Source organism: Oryzias latipes, chromosome 5 (genome assembly GCF_002234675.1).
Source record: "Oryzias latipes chromosome 5, ASM223467v1".
Taxonomy (NCBI): Eukaryota; Metazoa; Chordata; class Actinopteri; order Beloniformes; family Adrianichthyidae; genus Oryzias; species Oryzias latipes.
This window is the reverse complement of record NC_019863.2, coordinates 5,649,038-5,667,640: the sequence shown is the minus strand read 5'-3', so window position 1 is coordinate 5,667,640 and position 18,603 is coordinate 5,649,038. Positions and strand designations below refer to the sequence as shown.

The following is an 18,603-nucleotide window of genomic DNA, read 5'->3' as shown; positions in this document are numbered from 1 at the left end:
CTTGCTTGTTACTTTTTCTGTTAAAGTCACTTCCCTCAGTTTATACTGGATCATCGCGGATTAACCATTAGTTGGGAAATAAAATGAAAAAAGCAAAATAACGAATAGCAGTTATATAAGAACGAAAAATGCAAAAATACCCCCCCCCCCCCCCCCCCGACGATGTCATCGTCCATCCCGATGGTTGACAGCAAACATCGTCAACGGCCAATTTAGGGGACATCGCCCAACCCTAGTGGGAGATTAAGGACTGCGATCCGTCCCGCAGCTCTAGGGGAACGAGCTACCGAACTCAGAACCAGGTCTAAAAGTGTGTCTGAGCACAGCTCGGATCGTCAGCTCACACAGCGTTTTAAGCTTCAAAGCAGAAATGTCGCTCAGTCCTTAGAAACCGTTCAATCACGTGGATTTGTGTTTCCAGTCGTGTCCCGACTAAATAAAGGATGATGTTGTTCCCACATGTTTACGTGCAGTGCCACCCAAAGCTAATGTTGGTAGCCCGTGTTAGCATACTGCTAATCCTGGCTTCTCTCCGGCTCCTTTCATAAAAAGCACTGACCACACGGATTAAAATTCAAATGATGAGCGAACAGGTGTTTCATAATAACCGTAACATTATAAAAAGCACGTTTAGAAGATCGTCTCGTATATTACCGAGCTGACATGTCAATGTATATAGCCGCTCGGCGCTGTTTAATATTGTTTTGTGTTGAATTGATACATTCAATAAAGTTTGGGGGGGGAAAAAATAGCCGCTCGGCGGAACTTATATCCTCTTCCGGTTTTTCAAACCCTACTGCGCATGTGTGAATGATTTATTCCGACCGAAAGTGTGACCTTAGTGAACGTTTGTTATATTCTGAAAACATTTTTCTGGGCCCATGTACACGGTTGGATTTTAATCAGACCATTGATCCCATCAAGATATTTTGCACATGTAACTGCGGCTTATGGTGTCGACTCGCAGCGTGCCAGGGGCGTGGCATCACGATGGTGTCTCTCCATTGGGATGTCACTCACCCAGGCACAACCCTAGTTCTGACCAACCTTTAAAAAACATGTTTTTAGACACGCATGACCAGACTCGGACCAGACACTTTGCTAAGATTCAACAGTCAATCATGTGAGTCGTTAGAAAACCAGCGCAGTGATTCCACTCCGATGTAACGTACACAGCTCAGGAAACTAACGTGGAAAACTGACAGTAAATTTGGTTTCTGAAGTGCAGCCAAGATTTTTCCTGCAAGAGGAGCAGGCAGGTTTCTGATCCTTTGATGTTTTTTTAATGTTTGAAAGATTTCTTCCTGTCCCAGTTTGAATGGTCTTGGCTGTGACAGCAATGTTTTCTCACAGTGAGCAGTGCTTGTGTGTAGTCATCATGAATATTTTCGGCTACACCCAGCTCTGCAACACAAACACGGCATTCCTGTAATCCCATCACCCGTTTGCAGACCAGCACGGCAGTCTGGCCGGCACAGAGACAGGGTGCCTGCAGCTTCTTAACCAGCAGAGGTCTGGGTCACCTTGGCGATGCAGCAACAGCAGGGAAGGGAAGAGAAACAACACACAGCAGGGACTCTGTGCAGCCGCAGCAGTACAAAACACATAGCAGTGAAGACCTGAACATGCTCAGCTATTATATAAAATAGAGCATATATTCCTGCAATAAACAATGTCACCATGTATGCTCAAATGTCACTATGAGGTTAAATGTTCAGTCATTCCAGGAATTCGCCCCCCTTTCCTTCTCTGTGATGAAGGTAAATCATTGACTATATCAGAGAAATGGACTAAACAGGTGTGATGTCACCCATTGAAATGCCAGCGAAACCGAGTCAATTTAGTCGCCATTTTTCCGGCATATGGACGTCACCTTGTTTGAGCCAGATGACAGTGTCTGGTCTGAGTCGGTCTGAGTAAAGGTTTTCTGTGGCAACTACTGTCACCAATCATAGGTGAGCTTGTTCAAAGTCCACACTCCACTGAAAGGGGCTCGGGAGAGCCCCACCCCCAACTCCTCCTCCTAGCAACCCAGAATAAAAAAGATAAATTAGCTTTATTGAAACTGAAATATACTGAATTCATACTAAATAAAGATTTCAACATTTTTAGTTTAAGAAATTCAGGTGTGAGAGTCTCACTCAAACCCCCAAAACAGATATTATAAAACTACAGCAACAACAAGAAGTTGGGCGTGGCCTCCAATCTGTCCCTCTCTATAGGCTAGTCTGAAAGACTGCAGATCAGATTAGGTCCTGAAAAAGTAGTACAATCAACAGTGGTACAATCACCATATACATATATCTTGTACTTTTTAGCCAGAGAAAAACTGTTCCACTTCAGTTCCTCTGCTTTACTCACACATATGACTTTTATTCCTCCACATCACAGTGTCATCTGCAAACATCATGAGCCACTATAATTCCAGTCTAACTTAATTTGTCAGTCTGTCCATCACCACAGGAAACAAGATCATGATCCTTGTTGCAGTCCCACCTCCACCTCCTCTATCGCACCAACAGAACATCTCCCAACTGTCTTCAAGCCCTGATCCAAGTCCTGAACAACTCCAATGTTCTTCTCTACAGCTCCAGACTTCTTCCTCCAAACCATAGCTCCTCTCTCTGGATCCTGTCCTAGACTTCCTCTAAATCTACAAGGACACAATGCAGCTCCCTCTTACCTTTCTTTTCTTCTGCAGAATCACCCTCAAAGCAGATATTTTCATCTGTGCTTCTCTTTGCATGAAACCAAGCTGGCGGTCACAAACGCTGACCTCTGACCTCAGTCTAGGTTCCACTCCTCTTTTTTATAACTTCTTGTGGGACTCATGAGCTTTACCCATTGAGAACATTCAACATCATACTTCCAACTTTCTGCTTCAGACTCATCACCAGATCTGACAATTTAGCTGTGTTTACATGGACTAAAGTAATCGGAATAAACGCCTGATCAGAATAACAATGTGTCATGTAAACACATCGTTCAGAATACTCTGCCCCAAATCTTCTTTCCTATCGTTCTGCCGATTGTTGATCCCATCGTGGTGCATATAAACAGTTTATTCTAATTGTGGGTCACTCTTGTGCTGGTTTTACATCATGTGTAGATGGTGTGGCGCTCCAGAGAAGGCTTTGGAACGCGAACAGTAGCAGCCAGCGGCTCCGCATGAGTGAAGCATGTCTCTGAGCAAAGCCTCGTAGCTTCGTGTTTGTGGGCAGGGGGAGGGTGCTTTGTTACGGTCTGCGGTCCAGAGGAGGCTTGGGCCGTGAGCGAGCTGCCGGACTCAGGAGAACTGTGTCTGCCGGTAGAACTGTGTCTCCGAGCAGAGGAGCGGCTTTGGTACGGTGTGTGGGCCGGCGTGTGCAGAAATGCATTGGGCAGTCCTGAGAAACAATCATGTGAATGTGTGATTCATTGAATCATTCAGGTGAATCATTGTGTTTCCAGTGGCATCCAGACAAAATAAAGGCCAGTGTTATTCCCACATATTTACGTGCAGCCAAGATGCACAGTGCAGCATTAACCGCAAGAATTTTAACTCCATCCACAGCTAAATGTTGTTGGCACGTATTAGCCTAATCCTAACCCTGCTTCTTCCGGGTTTGTTCCACCAAGAATTACACACTGGCCGCACAGATTTGAATTATAATAATAACAAAAATATAAACAACAATAATAACAATAATAAAAGCAAGTTTAGAAGATCATCCGTATCTGTATTTAGACCTTAGAAAACCAACACTGCACTTCCTGTGTACAAAGAAAAGCAGTGCTGTTTAGGAAAAACTCATATTTGAATACTCAGAATAGGAAGCTAATAGCCAATACCTCATGGCAGATCTACGACTGTGTTATTGTTTACACCTAAACACACTGGAGAGGATGCATTCATTTTCCATTCAAACGTCACCTTGTCTGGTTTTCCTCTAAAAATCAAGTCAGTCACGGCCAAAAAAACAACTTTCATATCCAGAGCTTTAGCCTTTTTCTGAGGTGAAGAAGCAGCAAGTATCAAATGGGAAGACATGAGCTCAAACTCTCCAGGACTGGCATGCAGGAACTGGACTGAAGGGTCGCAATGAGCTAAAAAATCTGGTGTGGGTTCTTAGGCAATACCCTTTGTTCTGCTGCCCGTCTTGGTCTCCCTGTGCCTTGAAAATACAGGAAGGGCATCCAGCAGAAAAACTCTCTGCCAAAACCACCTTTGCTGTTTTACTGTGGTGACCCCTGACAAGATATGCCGAAAGGTGAACAACATGCTGCACCTGTTTAATTTTATAAGAAGGAAGTTATGTCCTGGCTATTGCCAACAAAATAACATGGCCAACATGCAGAAAGCATTGGGCTCCCACTTCCTGTCGTTTTTCACACTCCCCACCATCTGTTCAACTCCCTCTCTGACGGATGTCTTACTCTGAGTATAGCATGTGTCTTTTTGTGCACTAATTCATTCTGTCAATAGAACCATAGCAGCGGTTTTCATTTACTAATCAATGTAAGCCCACTGCGGCAGGTAGCACCATGTCCCGTTCAGGTCATCTGGATAAAGCTTCTTCAAGCTGACCTATTGTGTTTAGAATTACAAAGTCATCCCACAGGTTTCTTTCGTTAAGGTGCATATTTTATTGCTGCTGTGAACTTTTGAAGTTTACTAAGGAAACTAATCAGGCTGTTGCTATGCTGACATGACAAGGATCCATTTATAGAAAATGCAGGAGACCTTTATTTTTTAAATTTAAGTTATCCCAGGGGTATACATCTGAAAAAACAGTGAGCAGGTTTCTACTTTATGGAATGTCGGAGGTTCTCATTTATCCAGGTGATGTTACAGAATAAAATATGGTAAGATCAAGACTTGCAACACCTAGAATTTGGTCTGATTGTGTTAAGTCACTGAAGTGGTTGAAACCATCAGAGGGGACTAAAGTTTTCAATTACAAATTAACTAATGATTTTTATTTTACAACAATGAAAAGTTAGAACCGATCATTTACTTTTTTCTTTTTTTACCAATTATTGCCACATATGTCTGGTCATTTCTGTAGTGTTTTGCTTTACCAGAGTTTTAGTTAAACAAAGATTATTTGTCATATTTCTTAAATTTTAACAAACGGATTTACTATGAAGTGTTTAACCTCTCGTGGGTTAAAAACTCTAATCTGTGTTACATGCTCGCACTGGTGCAGCATTTCTATTCTGTCATCTTTATCAGCAGTTGACACACGGCGGAGGAAAGCTGCGTCCACAAGCTCAGCACAAACTCCAGCCTAAATAAGTTTATCACAACCACTTCCAGGAAGGGAGTGACTGCTGTTTCTGCTTTTCCATGATACAAACACCAAGGTTATCGTGCCAACAAGCAAGACACAAATAAACCAATGTCCCTTTTGGCTTTCTGTTGTTAAATCAGAGCAGTCATAGATTCATGTTTAACTATTTCTTCATTTTTTTTACTCTTGTTAAGCTTGAACTCATTTATTTTTTAAGCACTCGACTGTTGGAAGTTTATAATTTGCATAATGATAGAGGAGAGCACCAAGTATTAACGGCAGTGCGACATGTGCTAAACCAGTATAAGGTATTTCACTCGCCTACCACCACTTTTAAACAGATGAGAAAAATCTATACATTATTTTAAGTCATTGGGCTATCAGCAGTCAGGAGTCAGTTTCATTGCATGCATCACATAAACAACTCAGATAAACATGGACTCGAAAGCCACAGTATGGTGGAGGAACCTGAATCAATTTGAGCAACAATAGCTTTTTAATCAGGAGTGGACAAGTTTCACTTCTTTGAAATGAAAATAGAACTTTACATATATGAACTGATACAGTGATTTGAGACCGTCAAGTTAATGTGATCCTCTGCTTTTGACACAAAAAATACTGCAGTTATAACCATGTCCATAAGTGTTACCAAAATATAACACAGGACCTTAATACTTTAGCATTACCGATGATACTGACCTCAAAGTTCCTGGTAACTTTTCAGTCCAGTTTTATGCTAAAGAAGCAAGTGCAGAAACCCCAACATCAGTCAAAGAGCATAACAATTCATGAAAAATGGTGAATGCTACCATTTCTGTGAACCCAACTTCTTGATTACAGCCCATCCTGGAAATGACTTGTTCGAAGATTCCCTCAGAAGTTTCAAGATCCCCGCTATACTGGTTTTGTTACGGGAGCATTTTTATCACCTCTGCCGTGTCTCTGTATTGTATCCAGTGAAAGAGTGGAAATCAGAGCAGTGCAAAAACAAAAGCTTATTTGTTTGAGTGGGAAACATAACAAGAACACCTTAACAGTTCTGCTCCTCCTATATCTGCACTTTAAAGAAGTCTCCTCTCAAAACTTGTCTAGTCCAGTGTTTTTCAACCAGTGTGCAGCGGCACACTAGTGTGCCGTGGGAAATTGCCCTCATTCACTGATCTAAAAACATTTACCATTTCCAGGATTTCAGCTTTTTGTTTATCTAAACAAACCCTGATAAAACACTGAGAAGTTAGGAATATGAAAGATTGTAAAATACTTTGTGTTTATTTGATTCTATTAAATACATTTTGATAAGAATGACAGTACCGTGATTTAGCCGCAGCTTAAGCTCCGTTTTAGGAAAAGTCCCGCCCCTTTAACTGTCTCCACCAATCATTCTTGGAGTCTTAATCACATGTCGTCAGTCTGACCAATCAGAAGTGGTTAAAGTCTTCACTTCCTTGTTTTGATTTAGCTCATAAGTCTCTCAGTTCTAACAAAAATACCAGCTAAAGCTCGTCTTTAGTGGTGTAGCTTTCTACAGAATCCGGTGTCAGACCGTGGAACAAGTGAAGAAAACAATGAAGCTCAGAGACGCTTGTCTGTCTGCGGTCGGCGGATTTTTCCACTACATCTCCCATGATGCATTGGCTTAAAGGGCCAGTGTCCCAGCGTACAATGAGTAATCCGCGTGAAATGTCTAGAAACCTCAACGAACAAACAAACAGTTTTTAAATCTTCTAACTTAACTTTTATTACATCTTCTAGAAAAAAAGCTGCAGCTTCCAGCTTTTTCTGCCACAATTATCACAAAAATGCATGTGAGATTGTGGAGGGAGTGTAGATCAATACAGACTATGAGCTTTTCCTTTTTCTTTTTTTTTGGATGCTGGTGTGCCGCGGGATTTTTGTCAAGGTTAAAGTGTGCCGTGGCTCAAAAAAGGTTGAAAAACACTGGTCTAGTCTGTGTTCAGTGGGGGCTCACGTGTAAAAATTCACTGCAGGATTTTTTTAAGAAAAATTAACCAATTCCAATTTGTTCATACAGTTCAATGGGAAACCTTTGCACTTAGTTTGTGCACAAAAAGTGGTAGTCCTCAAGGAATATAATCTGAAGTGCCACTTTGAGACAAGGCACAAACTACAAATGACTTGAGCAGAAAATTGAGAAAACAAAAGATAAACAAATTATTTCTCGGACTGGAAAAAAACCAGTCTGTTTTTACACGGAGCAAAAGAGGTTAGTGATGCCGCCATCAAAGCAAGCTACCTAATCACTCACCAAATAGCATTATCATAGAAGCTATACAGCGAGGGCGAGTTCATCAAAACATGCACACTGAAGACTGCAGAAATTGTGTGTTCATGGAAACTACAAGCCTTTGTCAGCATCAGCCTTTCAAGGAATTGTGTTGCAGAAGGAATTTCAGAAATATCCATTGGACAGCCAACTGAAACGCAGAGTGGTGTTATTTGTTGCATTTTTTGTCAATATTTATCAGAGCACTTATATTACTGATGTCACTCAACTGGACATATTTACTTGTGGTGTTGATGAGACTTTGACTTTTACAGAGGAGTTCCTGAAGTTGATACCTATGTTAAATTCCACCACAGCTGAAGACATGTTCTGTGCTGCCGTTGGTGTGCTGGACAGAGTTGGTGTGGACGGGTCTTACACTGTCATCCTGGCTACTGATCGTGCGCCCTCAGTGGTTGGGAAAAAGACAGGTGAAGTGACAAAGTTCCAAAAGAAGGTTAGAGCAGCAAATAGAGGTGTAGAATTTTTACATTTCATGTGCTGAAAGTCCCTGAAAGTGGATCACGTCATGGAGGATGTCTGTACTGTTAATTTCATCTGAGCCAAAGGTCTAAATCATCATCAATTTGACTGCTTTCTCAGCTATAGTGACATTATCCATCACCTGCCATGAGTAGAAATAAGGGGGTTAAGCCGAGGTGCTGTGCTGAAGCGCTTCTTTGACCTCTGAGGAAATTAGACAGCTCATGATGATAGAAGGCAAATCTGTTATAGAATTAAAATGCAAACAATGGCTACAGGAGCTGGCATTCATGGTGGATATTACAGAACACTTGAATAATCTGAATAAAAACGGAATAATTGTCACACAGTATTATTAAAGCTGATGTTGTGGGAGATCCATTCATTTTCTAAAACCATTTTATCCCCGACAGGGTCTCAGGGCTGCCAGAGTCTACCCCGCCAACTGCTGGGCGAAGGCGGGGTACACACTGGACAGATTGTTGGTTTGTCGCAAGGCCACACACCCCTAAACACTCACATTCACACCTATGAACCAATGAACCTATGAAGGGTCTTCTTGTTATGAGGCAAGAGCGCTAACCACTGTGCCACCGTGCAGCTCATTGTGGGAGGTGCAACTTGCAAAAAGTAACTCTGCTCTTTTTCCCTGCATGTATGTGAAGCCAACCCTGCTGCTTACATGTCACTGTTTAATGAGAAGATGAGGAAGTTTGGGAGACAATTTCAGGTCTTCAGCAAACTCTTGTTCTTACAAATTTGTTCTTCACGCGGTTGCGGCAGGACGCCGTAGCTCTGCTTGCCTCCTTTTACACACGTGCCAGGGAAGAGCCGGCTTAAGCACACACACAGACACTCAGTGTGTTTAAAAAATTCAGCAGGAGCAAATCTTAGTTAGTTTTGATATACTTTTCGGGCATAAAACAGATTCTAAAAATCCATCAATCCGCATAGCTGATAGCTGCAGTTTAAACAAGGCTTCAGCCATTTTGGAAACAATGTTGTGAGGACCCGTGGCTTACCCCCGCCCATGGCCACTAAGTCTCATGGGAAGTGTTGATTCCCACACCATGAGTTAGGGAGCTGTGAAGGAAAGTGAAACTCATGTTGTTACGGTTTTTGTGTGTTGGGCTGCAATGCTGTTGTAATCTAGCGTGAACAAACTACTCCTCGACTCACCCCGACTTAATGAACCTGTTAAGGGCTGTGACATATGCGGGGCCCAGATAGCGTTCTATTGCAGCCAATTTAATGACAGCTTCCCTCTCACCACCATGCTCCATCTGGCCCATACTTCTCTCTCCCTTTCTCACGCCGTCTTCTTCTACGCCCCACAACTACACATTAGGCGCACCGCCTCATAGGCCGCCCCCTACAGTTCAGAGAAAATTTAAGACTTTTAAGTGCGCCTTATAGTCGCCTATAGTAAATACTTCACTATTCACTATATATCCGTTATTTCTAGAGAATCCTCAGTTTACATTTTATGGCCAGAATATCAATCTTTCCAGCTTCACACCAGACTGATCAGGACCTGATTTTTGAATTATTGTCACCTTTTTACATCTCTTGCTACACATTTCCTTTTTTCGTTTAAGCCACTGCCTGTTAGTGTTTATCAGGCCTTTAATACAAACTGTAACAGGCAAACAAATGAGATTACAGGACTAAATTGAATCCTTGACTTGTTTATTTATAAATTACTTGAAATTGACGAAAACTGATCCTAATTAGATAAACTGATTGGATGAAATGTGACCGCACAGGAAATCTTATCTGACATGAAAGTGGCGGCTCAGAAACATGGACCAGCATGCACAGACGCATGACTGGTTGTTCTTCTGAGCTGCTGTTGTGAAGTGTGTGTGTCTGCACAAACATCTGGATAGTCACACAATGAGGCCTTACATAAGTGTGTGCTGAGAGGATTTTCTCACATTGCGCAGTTAAGATCAGCGTGTGTCCATGCAGAGCTTGTCCATCTAGAAGTGTTAGTGACTGACCAGAAGACAAAACGAGCAGTAGGGTGTCTTCAGCTCTAGTAGGTGGCTTACCAAATGCTCGCCCCTCTAGTTATTTCATCATTTAACAGTTAAGAAAGCCTGAAGCATCAATATCCAAACTCTCTGCAGAACAACCAGCAGGATCCCTCTGCACATGGAAAATATACAACGAAGCCTGCTGCACCCCAGCTTTATTCACAAATTCATCAGGATGTAAAACAGGCAACAGTTTATCATAATTTCATCAAGTTGGCATGCAGGATCCTTTCTTTATATCCATTTTAATTGATATTACCTGTTTTCTTCTGTTTTTATTTAAAACACGTTTTTAAGACAGACTTTTTTCAAAGTGAGTCAAGTATGTAAAGAAGGAAGAATACCTGTTATGCCAATCTAGCAGATGCAGCTGTAGGGCTGCACCATATAATGAAATCTCGCAATATACGATATTAGTGATCGATATTGACGAGATCATTTGGAATACATGAACAAATAGCTAAACAACCAAAAACATAATTGCCATTTCACCGCAACAGTGTAATTTAAATAAGAGTCAACACAAGTTAAATTACACTCCAAATGATCTTGTTGGAACGGTTTGAATGGTTATAAATACTAAAAAAAAAGTGCTGCCCCCCCTGCATAAGACAGTTCACTTGAAGAGACACAACGTTTACTTCTTTGGATGACATTTGGTTGAAGTCTTTTGTCAGTTGAAAGATTCACTTGGTAAGTAAGGTTCAGAGATGGAAGCGGTGAAGACGTGAGTAAGCAGTAAACAGAACATGTTCTATACTTCCTGTAATCTTTGGCAGTAGTGGCTGGATGGCTCAGTAGGCTGTGTGCAGGACTGGCACATGGAAAACCAAGGGGCTGGAAGTCTGGGTTCCCCTGTGCTGGTCCCCAGCCCGAATAAAACACAGGACAGGGTTGTGTCAGGAAGGGCATCTGGCTTAAAAAATCTCTGCCAAACAACTTGTGCGAATTAGAGGAAGTGGATTTACCGTGGCGACCCCTGAAGGGATATGCGGAAAGGTGAACAACAAGCACAAGTGCTCTTGGAGTCTGTTCCTTATGTTACTTTTGCCTCAAATAATTACAAAAAAAATGCAAGAGCTTCCTGGTTAAAAGGATAAAACCTCAAATGCTCAAACAGATAAATCTAAGTAGTATATACCAATAGTCCTCCATCCTTTAACGCCTGGGGAGTAATAAAATAATAATAAAAGCCAACAGCTCGATCACAACCATGAGCACCGAGGCTCTGTCAAGCATACAGATCTGAAATATAGGACCAAGCCACTAACAGCTACACTGCACCCATTAATGTTTGATGATGGCTTACGTAAGACAAAGTGTTTGCGGCTAGATCTGGTTCAGGGATTCCGTCTCCAGGGGGGTTTCCACGTGTCCCTGATTTTTAAAGCAGTGTTTAGGCTGTTGTAGGAGTAAGACACTTCTACAAGTGAAGGGCTGGTGTCACGGTGGATGTTGTCCTGAGCACCAGATATGAGAGCGTTACCAATACATACTAAATTAAAAATTGAGTATTTAAAATGAATAGGTCCTCTACTTCTAAAAGCTATATGCAGTGGTACCAAAAAATTCCCTACAGAACTAACAATCCGCAAAATAAATACAGCGTCCAAACGTCCAACTGCTTTGCAAAACAAATTTTCCTCACATAATATACCAATCATTTGCCACAAAAGAAAAAATCGAATTTCTTTTATGTATACCTTCAGCCAGTTGTGCCTTCTGTGGCTCAAAAGGCCTTCCAACATGAGCCTCTGAACTGTGGGTGAAATGCTGGCAATCCTGTTGGCAACAGATTGGTGGTACAACTGTTTTGATGAAGATGGGCAGGTTTATGTGTCGTCCATTAATAGGACAGAGTCTCATCTTGTCAAAACAGTACAAACCTCTCTTGGACTACTTCAACAACTACACCCAGTTGCAGCAAAGCAATGGAAGAGAACATTCAAGCAACCCCTCGCTTGTTGGCAAGGGTTTCCATGCCAACAACAAGCAAATGTAAATTAAACCATAAAAGGTGGAGGAGAGCTCAGCTTTTAACAAGCTGAGCTTTGAATTGTAGCATGTTAACCCCAATTCATTTGGTAAGTGTTTTTCCTGGTGTTTCCTCTCCTTGGTAGAGCCCTTTCTTCATTTTTTCTTAATTTCTTTATTTTTTAGGCAACATGGATAGGATTACACAATTTCCTATAGAGTCTAAAACTTGTTGCATAACAATCACACTGCTGGAGCAAATTGTGTAGATTTTGCAAGGTTTAACAGAGGCAGGATGTTATTGTGGTCGTCAGAACATTCATTTTGCTTGTAGGTTCATGTTGACTCAGTTATTTGTCCTGTTTTAAGAACCCATGTTTGTGGTTTGGAAAATAAATGGAGACATAAAACCATACATAGCAGTAATGTTCTCCGTATGAAAGGATATTTCAATATACATTTCTGTGTGTATATGTGCGGTTACAGTGCATCTTTGTGTATGCATGCATGCAGGTGTGTGTATAAACCAGAGCACGTGAAATACAAAAATCATAATGCAGAGAATATTAAAGAGTGATAGCGTCATGGAAGAAAATGTTTCGAGTATGTTATTTGTTTAAGCAAATGTACAAGAACAACCATAAATCAAGACTTGATGTAGTCACACTGAAATCTGGCACTGGGTATGGGGTAAATACTTGTCAAGAACTGACCAAAATGGCTAAAAACTATCAAGTTTTGAAAAAATCCTTTAAAGTCATTTCCAAATGTTGATATACAATGTGTTTTGGTGGGTTAAAATCAGTAAGCTTGATTTAGGTGAAACATAAACCCAATGACTTAGTCTGAACTAAAACTTAAACTCTGATATGTTGTGTTAACATTTTGTCCCTATTGTGCTTGTTGCTACGAAAGCCTGGGAAGAGTTAACAACCCAAAAAATAAAACCAAAATTTCTAAGAAAATCTGACATTAAAATACAAAGTAATGATGTAAATCTTCAAAAGGTGTCCTGGAATGAGACCATTAAAATTAAACTTAATGGATTGACAGGACTGTTCAGTGTTGTTTAAAAAGCTTTCTTGCTCCTCAAACAATCGCATAACTAAAATATAATATCAGGTTCTAATGTGTGTTTCAGATGTTCTTTAAGACAAATCCACCCCCACCAAAATTGTTGGAGATTTACACAAGTTGAACTCTTGACACACATAGGGTGTATTCAGACTGGACACATTTGGTTCTCTTAGGGTGAACCAGAGAACAAATGTTCAGTCTGAAAACACCCAAGCAGACCTTGGTCCGGGACCAAGAACTGCTCTTGGACCCATCTTTAGAGCTTCAGTTTGCTCAGAGTTTCCTTAGTCTGAATAGGCTCCATCCTCGGGGCGGTATAACTTAAACTGTAACTATTCACTATGGGATATGAACAGGGTAACGAAGCTACAATGAGACACAGCAAATCATTAAAATGTGGTCAGATGAATTCAGGCTCACAATCTATAAAACATACACACTTATCAGTATAACTTCTTTTTTTTATATAACTTCTTAACCGTCGTCTCCTCAGCATGCCTCCACTTTACCAAAGTAAAAAGTGTAGTACCTGATGTTGATACAGACGTTCAAAATTTGTCAGGGAAATATAAAGTTTTTCCTGACAAGGATGGAATGCACAGGGCTTTCAGTATTGTTTCTCTTGTTCTTTTGCCCTGCCCTCATAATTCCTGGCCAATGACTCAAGAGATCTTTAGTCACGTGGTTTGGTTTACAAGCTTTGATTCGAAACAGAAAAGTCTGCTTGACAGCAGTTTGAAAACATACAAGGAGCAAGATTCAGGACTCGATTTAGTAGACCCAGTCTATTAAATTAAGTAGACCGTGTCCGTACAAATGGACTTTTTCAGTCTGAATACAGCCATAGATATCCTATGGAGGTGAAAACAACATATGCTTCACCCTATGTCCTCTCACCTCCACATCAACTGGTTCTATTTTTCATGGTGGATGATTATTTAAAAAGTCCTAACATTTCTACATATAATGTTACACAGTGTCATATCACAGCCATAATAAATATTTTAAAAAGTTCTTCTGAACTAAGACACAGAATAATAAATGGTTGGCTTAGATGGTCCGGGTGAATTCTCGATTACGATTGGCTGCCGGGTGTGCATTAAAAAGTGATAATCCACAGGGATAAAGCACGCCCAAATAAGTAGTTCCAGTCACAGAGCTTAAATGTTTTGTATCACTCCGCTGGCTTCTTTAAAACAAACTTTTGCTTCATCATCTGGACAAAAACAAGCGGTAGGAGGTGAACTTTCCAAGAATATATATATCAATTTCGTTTGCCACTTCACTCGAGGTCTGTGAGGGGCGCGTTGTCACATTACAAGAATAAAGAATAACAAGAATAATGTACTAAAAACTGAATATTCATTTCTTTTGTAAGTGACCATGATAAAAGTGGGTTAATGGCCTTCGAAGTGTAGATTTTCAGAAATGAACGCACTTCGGCGTCCGTTAATTTCTGATAATGCACACTTCATTGGCCATTAACCCTTACTTAACGCACTTCGCGTCGGATGGTTCAGGCTTCCACAGCATGCCTTAATTTCTAAAAATGCACACGGCACTTCGTCGGCCATTAACCCTTACATGACACCCCAAAACAATCTGAAGCCTGAACCAGACAGAGCTTCATGATCAATTAATACAAATTCTGGGTCACTGGGCAAAGTGAGCAAAAGTCCATGGAAAAGCAGAGAGTTTTGATGCTGTAGTACAATTCTGATCTTGTGCAACAGTTTATGCTGAGTGAGCCAAAAGCAGCATCATTTTGCAAACATGAACACACAGCTGTGGGAAAAGCTCATTTAACTTGAGTTGGGCTTTCAAATTTCAAATGTTCCGTTTTGGATTTAAACATGAAACATGTCACGTATCAACTGTGTTCCAACGATAATACTGAACCCAGCTTTATTGCTACACAGTAAGGCCTTCATTGTCAAACACACATTCTCAAAACACTCATGGATTCAGAGATCCCCCCACCCCAGCCCGTTATGTTATCTGCTCCACACAACCTGGGGTTTGGTCAGTGAGACTGTTGGCGTAGCAGTAGGTCCTTTGCTTATTTCTTAGTAGCTTTTGACAAAACCTTTATTCCAGTCATGTTCAAGCACAGACCTACTACAACACCAGCTCTGCCTTTTCAGGAACGCACATGTGAAGACCACACAAACGTCAACCACCAGGTGGAGGCTCAGCCGTCCTTTTCTGCTACAGTGCGTCTGTATGATAAACTTCATTGAGCTACTTCAAACACAACATTCTACCCAAAAAATGAGCCCCTTACCAAGTCTTTCAGCAGAATTCAGATTCACCTGTCAACTGGTCTGATACCCCACCTGTGTCCCTCTTAGATGCAAATTTGTAAGGTTTCTGTCACCAAAAAAAACAATTTCAAACTCTACCTCTGGCTGTAAATGGTCTTGAGATGATTCGACATATTTCTGTTCATTTATCAATGATCTATAAATATGTTTTATCACCTGAGTTTCTTCACGTCTGGGAGTTAAAGGAGAATTCAGGTTCTTGAAGCTTTGACTGCTTCAGAGGTGTGAAGTAACCAGACGTCATGCTAGCAGACGTAATTGACAACACTCCAGCGATGGTCGATGCACTACGGCCCTGTTACTCTTTTTGGGTATGGTGGTGTGAATGGGACCCTGTTCTGCTGGGTAAGGATGTCAGAGCGGGATAGAACCTGGGGGGGTGATGGGTGGGCAGGAGATGACTCAGACCCTTTAGTCATTTGAACACAGATGTTCCTCCTGATTTGGTGTCCTGGAAGAGAATGTAGCTCCACATAGAATCTATGTCATTCTATTCCTAAGCTTTTCAAACTATATCCATATATATGATAATATTTTAACTTTAACACACTAAAGAACAATTTTTTAATGAAATATGAGTTTATTAGTTATTTTCACAGCCCATTTCCTATAAGTAAGACTCGATCTCTGAGGCTCCGCCTTTCTCTCCCTCTGGGAGATTTCACGATGTCAACCTAGAGCCTCAGCAGTGTGTCCACATGTCGTCTACAAAAACAAACATCTGCAAAGACGGATGTGCATAGTTTTCTTATAAAAGGAAAGCGTTTAGGCGATTACCGCAAGCTCCCCGGGGTGTGTCCAAGTAAGTGTGTGTGTGTGTGTGTGTGTTAGCCTGGGGGCGTAACTGGCAGCGCAGACTCTTCCTGGAAGGGGCTATAGCTCACTTTGTGACATCACAATGTTGGGACCCACTGGTTTTCGTGGATTGGGAGGGGCTGGTTCTCATAGAGCATGTGTGAATTGATCAAAATACCGCTTTAGGTTATTTTCAGTGAGGAATGAACATTATAGTACGCTTAAAAGCTCAAAAAGTTTAATTCACATGATATAGGCCCTTTAAATCAGCCTGCAGCAGACAGAAGGAGCTATGTCCTTCTTTGGAGGTCAAAAGCTGGGGAGGAGTCAAGAGCCAAGATGAGGGATCCCCCCCCCCTCCTTCCGAACGCATTGAGGCGGGACACACCCTGCTGGGGGAGGGGGCGGACAGCGGGAGGGGGGAAAGAAGCAGAGCCTGCGCAGTGTCTCCTCTGCCCATCATAGCTCTGACGTCAGGACGACACGGCACGCGCCGAGCTCCCGCTAATTAAAACTACACGAACTCCAGAGCGATTCATCTGCAGCGAAGCAGAGGCGCCGTTTCCGGTGCAAGGAGCGGGAAAGCGCAGCAACAGGCGCGGCGGCCGGGAGCGCAGTGCGCGGACCCGCACCGGGAACGCGGTGCGCGCACAACCAGTATCCCAACACACTCTAACAGAGCCCCCTTCTGTCGGTAACTGGCGGAGGAGACTCCGAAAACAGCTTTCGGTCAAAACCGGAGGAGCGTGAGATTCTGCGGCGGCGGACTGCGCTGATGCGGTTCCGACCGACTCCCGACTCCTCCACCCACAATTCACAACCAGAACCGATTTCAGGGACACATCCCTCTGTTCGCCATGTGTGTGTCGTGAACGGCGCAGGCAGACCCGTTCCGCTAAAAACGAACACTTTCCGAAGTCACGTTTGCAACAGGAAAACGCCAACAGGGCGCCTGGTCCCGAACGTCCTCACACCAACCACGACCGTGTTCGATTCCGGTTGGGTGGAAACGCTTTTCCGACTGTTTCAACGAGTTCAGAGGCCGAAGTGATAGTCACCGGCCGCGAACACGGCACGGGTCGGAGCTGCGACCGGAGGAATAAAATCATATATGCCCCTGGCGAATCCGCTGAAGCGGATTTCGTTTTCCCGATCATGAGCAGGTTCTGTTTTTACGTCAACACCTGTGGACACAAACCGAGAGAGACGGTCCGCGGTCGCTCCCGCCGCGCTGTCAAGGTTAAAAACGGGGGGAACCGCCGTTATGGAGCGTAATTTATCCGGATGCTGAGCAGGAAAAGTGAGATCACGATTCAAGCATTTGCCGTCTGAACTTTGACAGCACCGACGGCGCGGAAACGGACAGACAGACACAGAGCCCCGCGCGCGGCCAAAGTTAGCACAGATTAGACCTTACCTCCTGGTGGTTCGAGTCCCGCGTCGGCGCGTCAGGACGGCGTGTTCACCGGGGCTTGCCCATTTTTCCCCAAACACAGCTCCGACTTGACAACTGCGGCGGAAAAGACTGGCGGGGCGCTCCGGTGGTTAGAACCGGTTCTGCTGTGATTTGACTGGAAGAGGCGCCGGTTCTGCTGGTCCTGCGGCGGAAACCCGGAGGACGGAGAACAATCCAGTCGAGAGATCGAGTCAAAAAGCAATCTTCTGAAAAGAACGGAGAGACTCCCCCCTCCCTCTCCTGCTGTAAAAGTGATCCAGCAAATGAGGGCCGGGGCGGGAGGGGGGCAGGACCAACGAGCGGGGTGGGAAAAGCCCCAATGGTCGGCCCAGCGTCCTCCCCTCTGGCTCAGCAAGGAGCGCCACGGAAGGGGGGGGGGGGGGGGGGGGCAACCCGGGATCACCCCTGTAGTTGTAAAGGTGGAATGACAGAAACGGGCCCTGAACGGCAGCACATCTGGAAACCCCCCAGGACCGGGAAAAGCAGCGCATCAAGAGGATGTGTGGAAGCCCGGGTCCGCTCTGATGGACGAGGATGGATGCTCTGTTCTCAAGCTAATCAACTGTGTTCAACTAGAAACCTTTAATGTTGAAGAAGTCACTGAAACAGCCAGAATCCTGATTCTGCACCCGCCCCCCTCCCCCACCACCACCACACAATAAAAAAACACCTTTTTATTTGGCTTTCAACTAATTTCTTCAATTTAACTCAAATTAATAGTTATAATTTTCTTATTTGTACTTTACCTTTATGACACTTTAAAGCAGCGGGGCCCAAATCCAGGCCTTGAGGGCCGGTGTCCTACATGTTTTCCAACCATCATGCCATTGAAACTTTTTATTGGCTAAACACACCTGATACAGGTTATCAACAGCAGATTAAACAGGATTTCTGGGGA

At 42.9% G+C, this 18,603-nt stretch overlaps 1 protein-coding gene across 4 annotated transcripts in view; it reads right to left on the bottom strand.

The window, feature by feature from the left end:
- The window catches only part of LOC101172706 (plasma membrane calcium-transporting ATPase 1-like), a 99,903-nt gene extending 81,924 nt beyond the window's left edge, over window positions 1-17,979 (bottom strand). For 2 of the 4 annotated variants that reach the window (XM_023954793.1, XM_023954794.1), the window contains exon 1: window positions 17,667-17,977. The gene's annotated coding sequence lies outside the window, so the exon portion shown is untranslated. Of the gene's footprint in view, window positions 1-17,666 lie in introns of all 4 variants that reach the window. The other 2 variants (XM_023954796.1, XM_023954795.1) reach the window with 2 other exon arrangements.
- Window positions 17,980-18,603: the final 624 nt, after the last annotated feature.